At 29.8% G+C, this 9747-nt stretch overlaps 1 long non-coding RNA gene across 2 annotated transcripts in view; it reads right to left on the minus strand.

Moving 5' to 3' along the window:
- The window catches only part of LOC106784774, an 85315-nt gene that overhangs the window by 49407 nt on the left and 26161 nt on the right, over positions 1-9747 (minus strand). For both annotated transcript variants that reach the window (XR_001381447.1, XR_001381446.1), the window contains exon 2: positions 54-138. This is a non-coding gene — a long non-coding RNA (uncharacterized LOC106784774). The remainder of the gene's footprint in view (positions 1-53; positions 139-9747) is intronic.

Consider the following 9747-nt stretch of genomic DNA (forward strand, 5'->3'; position numbering starts at 1 on the left):
AAAAAAAAAAAACGTGGTGGAAAAAAACAAAGTAATTCAAAAATGGCACTCACTTTTTTCTCCACCCCTCCCCTCCTTTCCTTTTTCGTTCTTTTCGTCGATTATGAGACTGTAGAACTTAGGGTCGCCGAAGGTTTCCTAGAAAACGAGCGAAGAAAAGAGAATCTTAGATATGTATGTATATACATTCATTCGTAGTAGTAATAATAATAGTAGTAGTAGTAGTAGTAGGTACGTATAAGGTACCTGCTATATATTTCTGTAATAATATACTCTCTCGTGGGAGATTTAAGAAAAGAATAAGAATTCTTGTCCGTAGAAGAAAAAGAAAAAAAAAAAAAAAAGAAGAGGAGTACCATAGGACAACGACGACTATGACGAGAACATCCTATCGGTTTTTATAGTGCTACCCACCACCTTACGTATCTTTTTTTATACATTTAGTAATATTTCTGCGGGGTGAATGAAAAAGTTATTGTTTTATTCCAATCGCTACTTTTCCCTTTTATATATTTTTCTTTTGCGAAATATATAATATAATAAAATTTGTTGAAAATATATTTGTATATATGTTTAAATAGTAAAAGTAGAATTCGTTCGATATTTTTTATCGTAAACTTTAACGTCAAATTAATAAACGATTTATTTTTTAGTGTTTTTTTTTTTATACGAATCAAAACGATCTCTTGAGCAGAATAATTCAATAATTTTTATTTATTTTTTTTTTCCTATAACACAATACCTGTAATTGAAGAGACACACCATTTGAAATAATTAACAATAGAATATAGTATCGTTATAATGATTTATATTTGAATACACACCCTCTCTCTCCCCTCATTTCCCCTTTCCATCTATATAAAATAAGATTAGAAAATCCGATAAACAAAATACTAATACCAACAAAATAATATCTAATACAAAACGATTGCATTATTCTAATAAAAAATTCTTAAAATAAGTATTCAATTAATTAAACAAATAACAGAGGGAAAAAATAAAATAAATAAATAAAATACACGAACGCGTATAATTATCAAAATTATTGAATCGTTTCGATATATTAATCGCAACGATCAAAATCATTTAATCTGAAAAGTCTATTAATCAAACCCCCCTCTCTCCCCTCAAAAAAGAGAAAAAACAAAAACAAAATAAAAAAAAAAGATAAAGTAATGAAGAAATGAAAATGAATTGGTCTCATTTAATTCATTAACAACTACGACAATGAACAGAATCAATTGCATATTTTTTTTTAATTGATACGAAAGAATATATATATATATATATATATATACATATATACATTATATATTGTGTTACGGTTGTATTCAGTTCGATTTTGAAATCTTTATCAGTATATAAGCAATGGCGACGAGTACTCGACAGTTTCGAACCACCTATATGATTGATATCTATCTTCCGGCTATATTCTATCCTTCTCTCACTTTTACTTTTACCCCTTCTCTCTCTCACCCTCTCACTCTCTCTCATATACACATACATTCACATTCACTCACTCACTCACTCTCTCCCTCTCTTTGTTTCCGATTATATCGCTTTTCCTCATTCTACCCTTCCTGCCGATCCACTTCATCTTCCCTGAGGCTTCATCCCTCCCCCTAACCCCTCATCTAAACGTACATGGGTTTCGTTCAAGGCGGTCCCGTGCCACCACCGTATCCGGTCGATACGGCTATTATGAAAATTGAAAATAAAGGCACTCACTCTCGCGACCACTTCCAACATAAAGCTCAAGTTTCTCTATTTTCATTCAAACCTAAAACCCCGATGATACATCCATCATACAAGATAATTAATTATACGATGATACGCGTTTACCCCACTCCCCCTTCACAACTACCACCACCACCACCACCACCACTCAGTATTAGAATTATTCTAATTAAATTTTATTTCCCCGTTTACTGTGTATGCGAAGATGTTACGTAATTATTGTTGTCGTTTTAATTGTTTCTCTCTCTCTATCTTTTTGTTTTGTTTTGAAATATAAACAAAATAATAATGAATACTTAATAAGAAAGTATCATAGGGAATTTGAACATCAAAAAAAAGAAGTAGAACTTAATTTTGATAATAATGATTGAATAATAATGAATACATTTTAATCGTTATAGAACGAATGCATGCATGCATGCATGCATGCATGCGTGTGTTGTTTATTCGATATAAAAATTCGATTAGATAATTTTTCAGCACGTTGAAAATTTAAAATAATTTTCTCTATGATTCATTAGTTGTTGACTTTACACAAATTTCTACGTCAATTTTACAATCGTCACAATTTTATTCAAAAAACATTCGTATAAAATATTTGAACACATTAAAAATACGTAATAATAATAAAATTAAATTTTATATATATATAAGACGCGTATACTATACGTGTATTCGTGAAGAAAATTATATTGACAACGAATTTTTCTGATTTGAATATATAACCCAAAAAAAAATGTTGCAAATCTTCGGCAATTAGTTTGACGTTCGATAAAATACTGACTAGATACACCGTATACATATACACACACACACACATATATAAAGTAACTATGAATAAAAATCAAATCGACCTATCGATAATAATTCGATACCGTTCATCGGTACCATATTCAAAACTTCAAATCATGTACTACGGACAACTTTGTTACCTTTTTTCTTTCTTTTTATTTTCACCTTCCTCTCATTTTATTTCACTTCTTCCCTTTCCTTCTCTCTCTCTCTCTCTCACTCATCTCCCACACACACACATACATGCTTCTTATAGACACACGATTTTATCCTACACATGTGTTATCCTTCATACTGATTTTTCGAGATCGAAATAAACCCCTCACTCTGATATTTTTATTTATCGTTAAAAAGTATATGAATCCGAACGTATTCTCTTTCTCTCTTCTCATACACATACAAATAATATATATATACAGTAGACAGACAAATACATAAATACTCAAAACATATAAAGATTCACTTTGGTACATCGGTTTCTCAAGTCTTTTCTTTCTGGATGACCGGACATTGGCGTTCCCTACGATAGGATTTCTATCATAGAAAAAGAGGAATATAAAATAAAGGATATATCCGTATAACACGTGAGTAAGAGAGAGAGAGAGAGAGAGAGAGAGAGGGTGGGTAGGGTGGAAGGGTTAGGGAGAAGAAGGTAGAAGAGGAAGAGAAGGATATATCGAATACGCTTATGACGAAAGTTTTGCTCGTTGGAAAAAGAGTTTAAAAAAAAAAAAAAGAAAGGAAAAAAAGAAGAAAGAGAAAGAGAAAGAGAGAAAGAGAGAGAGAGAGAATATGTTGGTAAGATCGAGACGAGCGTGTTTACATGAAAGTTGATTTGATTTATTTACCAGACTTTCATATCGTGTTATGGAATGGACGGTTATTCCTCCGTGTATTTTCCTATATGTGTGTGTTGTGTATTTGTACGTTCATGTGTGTACGTGTGTGTCTACTGGTAGCATAGAATCGATTCAGTTTATATAGGACGCCTATGGAAACCGATAGAAAGAGAGAAAAAGTAAAAGAAAAAGAGAAAGAGAGAGAGAGAGAGAGAGAGAGAGAGAGAGAGAGAGAGAGAGGGAAAATTCCAGTGGCCCTTCATGCACTCCATATTTAAAGAGACGAGAAAGAATGGGAAAAGGTAAAAGGGAATGAGAAAAAAGTAGAGAAGGAAAAATATAAAAAAAATAATAATAATAGTAAAAAACCACCCCCTTCCCCCAAAAAAAAATAGAAGAAAGTAGAAAGGGGGGGGGGAAAGGAAGAAGAGAAAACGTATCATATCGTGTAATACAAAAGCGGAAGATAGTATTTTTATTATTTGTCCCCATACCCCTACCCCTACCCCCCCATTCGCCCATCCCATCACCCCTTACACAATGTATACTTCATTTAAATGTAACAAAAGGTGGCAGACTTAAGCGTTTTTAAATTGTAACGTGTACATTTATTATAAATAAATATGTGTGTGTGTGTGTGTGTATGTAGGAATTCTCATACCTGATTTTTGAATAATTGATAATTGAATAATCCTCGATCCTTTATCGAATATCAAAAAAAAAATGATAATAAGAAAAAATCATTAACGATTATAATTATTTCGATTAACGCGTTTATGTTATGTATTTGTATATATAATATTATTTGATATTTCATTTATTCATCAAAGAGAATATAATAAAATATTACAGTGATAAATTTTGTATTACAAACTCGGGATTGGTTTTAAGTTAAAACGTTAAACAATATATATATATATATTTATTAATATTAATATAAAAATTTACCTACAAACACACATATACGTATATATATATATATATATCTGTTGTACTTGCTTTTATCATTTAATATTTTAAAATGAATAATATATATGTATATATTTGCTTAAGTAATCGTTGTAGCAGAAAGAAAAAAAAAGAAAAAAGAAAAAGAAAGGTGTTCGTTGAATATTTTAAAAAGCTTTAAACAGAGCTTTTTGTATGACTAAAAAACTATAGATGTTATAGTACTTACGTGTTTAAGGTACTACCGTCAATTTTACCTCGACTCGACGATGGCAGTTTTAATTATCGTCTACACTACAATCCCTTTTCTCCAACCTTTATTCCCTTTTTCCCTTTTGACTCTCTCTCTCTCTCTCCCTCCCCCCTTCCCATTCCTTCACTTTATTTTCTTCTTTTTTTTTTTTTTTTATCTTCTTTTTCCATTTTCTTGTTCGTTTTTTTCTCGCCCTTATTCTTTCACCCGACCCTTTTGTACGTAACTGCTTGCTGCCGCCACGGTGGTGCAAGCGACTTTTTAGGCGTCCTTTGAATTATCGATTTTCTCACCCATTTCACCAAAAGGGCCGTTGTTACAATTGTTCCTTAGATGTTATCTTTCTCCAGAGCGAGAACTTCGTTAAATTACAATTAAATTGAGAACGTAAGAGGAGAGAAAAGGAAATCGATCTAATTATCTCTCTTCTTCGCTCACCCTTCCACAACCCTCCACGCCCTTCCCCTTTCCCCCTCCCACTTGTCCTTTTTCTTATAGAAATAGATATTGGAATAGAAAGATATTTCTTTCCGATATAAAACGATATTCTCTTTCTATTGAATCTATTTCAGGCTTCTCAAATAAAATAAAAAATAAAATAAAATAATATAATATAATATATAAAGAAAAATGTGAATATTTTAATGAAATAAATTAAGAAATATCTTAGAAATAAATAAATGTAATGCATAATGAAAGAAATGATTCAATTGATATAATATATCTATGATTTTTACAATAAAATTTTTGTTTTATAGAAAGGATCAAATTGAATAGGATAAATCTATGAGGAGGAGGAGAAGGAGGAGTTGCACGTGCAACAACGTGTGCAGTTACATGAGACAAGAATTGTTCAAATGCAATACGATAGAGAACAAACCGTACCTTCGAACCCTAATCAACACCCTTTCCGTTCCAACCTATTCTGATACGTTTCAGGTTAGCGACAGGACACGACACGATATTACACGACACACGACACACAAGGATGCAACATTCATTCCTCGACAAGGAAACAAACTATTTGTTTCCGTTTGGCAAAATTTATGTCGAATTTGCCTATCCAACGCATGCCGTGCTTCTGCAACCCCTGTAAACAGACAGTCGAGGTTGCACCCTCTCACTATTCGTAACTCGAAAATCATGGTCTCGTAACTCCCCATGAAAAGGACCCAACCTGACTCTCTCCTAACATTTGAATATAATCCAACTTTAAGGGTGAATACACGTTTACTTTATTACACTAATTTCCATTTCATTTTAAATTGTCGTTTTATTTGATTTGATTTGATTTTATTTTTTATGAATATGATTTATTTTAATCGAACTTGATGCACATTTCGTTTGTTTGTTTATTTTTGTGGTGGTGGTAATGTGTACGCGTATATTAATTATTTATTAAGATTTATAATAAAATATTTTTATCGATGTACACCATCATGTGCACTTATTTTTATAAATTGAAAATTAATATAATATATATTTTGATAATACTTCAATATTGTATAAAAGTAAAATGACATATAAATTTCATTAGAATATTAGATTTACGTTAAATTACAATATTCTCTATTTTTAATTTTTCCTTAAAAATATTATTTGATAAAAAAAGGAAGACAAATATTACATTAAACAATTCATTTAAATTTAACTAATATGTTAATAACGTTGTTTTTTTAAATATAATTAACAAGAAACAAAATAAATTATGATTACAAGATTACTCAAATATTATATTATTATATAATACATTGAAAACAAAAAAAAAAAAAAAGAAACGTATGTTTATTATATTTAAATATGAATTGTAAGTGAAATGATGATAGACGAACTAACTAAACTACGTTAACAATATTAGATTTCATGAAACCAGAATATAAGCGGACGTACGATGATGCATTACTCGATAAGGATAAATATCAGGTTTGTTTGTCTATGCTCAATGCGATATTCTACGGTACTTACTCATCCTAAACGAACTACCATGCACGAACGATTTCGCGGATAGAATTTCTAATTGCACGATAGACCCCACCCAAACCAACCCAACCCATCCCACCACCCTCGTGTTTCACGATGGTTGCACATAACGGAGTGATACAAAAATATGCGATATTGGAGAAGATCGATCATCATGTTCGCGTTTCTCTCCTAGTGATGATCGATTGTATTACTATGCGATAAATTACTAGAAAATAAAAAAAAACAATGTAAAGATATTAAATAAATAAATAAATAAACAAAATAAGATATGAGAGAAATAGAATTAAGACATTTTCTATAATACGATAAAATAATTGTATAATCATTTAAATTTTACAACAATCCAATGTGTGATTATATGAATATACTAACATATATATAATTGTATCGTTAAATTATAAAATTTCGAAAGAAAAATATTTTTCTTTTTTATATCACAATATTACCATGACACATATATATATAATATTGATACATTTTAATCGTATTTCAAAAAATATTAATCTAATAAAAAATGATTCATAAGATTGTATAATCATTTAAGTTTTACAATAATTGTTAAAAATTGTTAATCTAACAACGTGTATATATATATATATATATATAGTTGTATCGTTAAATTATAAAATTTCGAAAGAAAAATATTTTTCTTTTTTATATCACACAATATTACCATGACACAATCATACAATCATATTTCAAAATATATTAATCTAATAAAAAATGATTCATAAGAATAATTCACAGAAAAATGTATTATCATCGTGTTAACAGATTTCAATTAAAAACATTTAGTTATGTAACATATCTTTTTCATTATATATTATTTCAATCTTTTCATATCACTGACAAATATCCTCAAAATAGTTACTATTCCAATTAATTATACTAGTCAATGAAAAACCTGTCAAGTATCAATTTGCTTATAAATTATTCTGTATTATCATTGTTATAAAAGAATCGTGAATACATTTCTACGTTCATTAACAGAAAAAAATGTAACAAAATATTCCAATAGAAATACGAACGATAATATCAAAATGTATATTGAAAAAATAATATATATTAATATATAATATAAAAATGATGAACCCTCTCTTAATTTTCTTATATACTCTCGTATAAAAAATGATAAAAGAAAAAAAAATAAGAGAAAGAAATAGAAGAAGAAGAAGAAGAAGAAGTAGAAGAAGTTCAGCGAAGTTTCAAAGCATGATTTACGAGTCCTCGTCACGAGTTTAGGAATTTGGAAAATGCATTTAATAGGAGCCACGTAGTCCTCCGATGGCGAAGACAACGATGATGACGGCACCTTTTCACTCGACCAGGGACATTCCAAAGAGAAATTGAAATTGCAAACCGTGAAGAAGAGCATAGAACAGAACAGAATAGAATAGAAGATAAGAGAGGTGAGAGAAAGAGAGAAATAAAGAAATAAAGAAAGAAAGAAAGAGTGAGGAAGAGTGTGATAAGGGGGGGGGAAGGATGAGGGAGGGGGGAAACTACGATGGCCATTTTCAGGGTTATTCCATTAATTTAATCTCCTTTGTCCCGAACAGGTATATTGCGAAACGCTAATTTCAAACGTTAGGATTATAATTCTCTAGTGGACAACATAGTTGAACAAATAAAAAGAAATGAAATATAATTCGATTTTTTTTTCAAATTTTACGAGAAAAATAAGTATGTATATTGTAAAAGTGAACACACATGCATGCACGTAAATATATGAGGGATTGATAATAATAATAATAATGAATTAATTCGTGAAAACATTAATGTCATTCAATATCATTTCTATATTTTTTATTTTGTAATTTTGTTATCTATATACTCTTCATCCTTTTAATTATTTCAATTTATTCGATTCGAAAAATCAACGATATCTATTTAATATCATTTCTATCTTTTTTTTGTTTATTTCTATTTTTATCATCATTATCATCATATTCTTCTTCTTCTACCTATTTTTCTTCTTCATTATTTTCACAAGATTTTCCTTCTATCGTAAGAAAAATAAAACAAAATATTCTCCATTATCGATAATCGACATTATATTAAGTTTATTTAAGGAAAACGTAATCCAAGATGTTTCTTTAACCGTTCGAGACTAATACTCCAATATCTCTTACTCTTTTCTCGAAATATAATATATATATAATAAAAATGATACAAATAATAAAATTGAAAATACTAACTATAATCGAACTTTGTCATCAACCCCGAACGTCGAGTTCCGTTTTTAAGGGTTGAAACGGACTCGCAAAGAGAAGAAAATGGAAGGAAATGGAGAAAAATAATACGGAGGCAAACGACGTCGTTATTCAATCGTTCTTTCTCTCTCGAAATCACATCCAGAACGAAGAATATATATTCACTTGGAGAATTATTATCCGAAGAACGATCGTCCATGAAAATGATACCATGAGGGTGGTTAAACTCTAATAAAAACTTCCAACTATTCGTTCTTTTCGTTTGCTACTTCTTTCATTTTACTCGCTCAAGACTTCTACACACACTCACATATACGTATCAAATATATACATATAAGTATATATAATACATACACGCGAACACATACATATATACGTATAAACGTATATAAAATGCATATAATCACGCATGTACACCCACACATATAGTTATACATAAATATATATATATGGGTATTTCACATACACAGTCATACATACATATAAATAGGGATGAAGATAGAAAGAGAAAAAGTATTATATATAACACATATATAAATGTACATAACATACATATAATCACGCATGTACACCCACACATATATTTATACATATATATATTGGTATTCACATACACAGTTATATATACATATAAATAGGGATGGAGATAGAGAGAGAGAGAGAGAGAAAAAGTATTATAAAATATAAAAGAGCCAGAATTGTCTGGGGCTTGCGCCACCGTAAACGTTAAATGCAACGCAATGCCGGTGTTAAAGAAGCCGCAAAGCTGTGTTACGTTAGACGAAGGGAACTTGTGCCTTTACTACGACGGTTAAGGAAAGACCGGCTTTAAATCTCATCCTTTTACCCTTCTTCCTATATTACGATCATTTCCCCCCGTTGTCTTACTATCCTGCAAAAAAATCTTTCGATACTTTACTCACGTAAAAATATATATATACTATTATTTCTTTTTTATTATTATATTCTATTATATATTATT

Source organism: Polistes canadensis, unplaced genomic scaffold (assembly GCF_001313835.1).
Source record: "Polistes canadensis isolate GaletaPanama2010 unplaced genomic scaffold, ASM131383v1 scaffold_40, whole genome shotgun sequence".
Lineage (NCBI taxonomy): Eukaryota > Metazoa > Arthropoda > Insecta > Hymenoptera > Vespidae > Polistes > Polistes canadensis.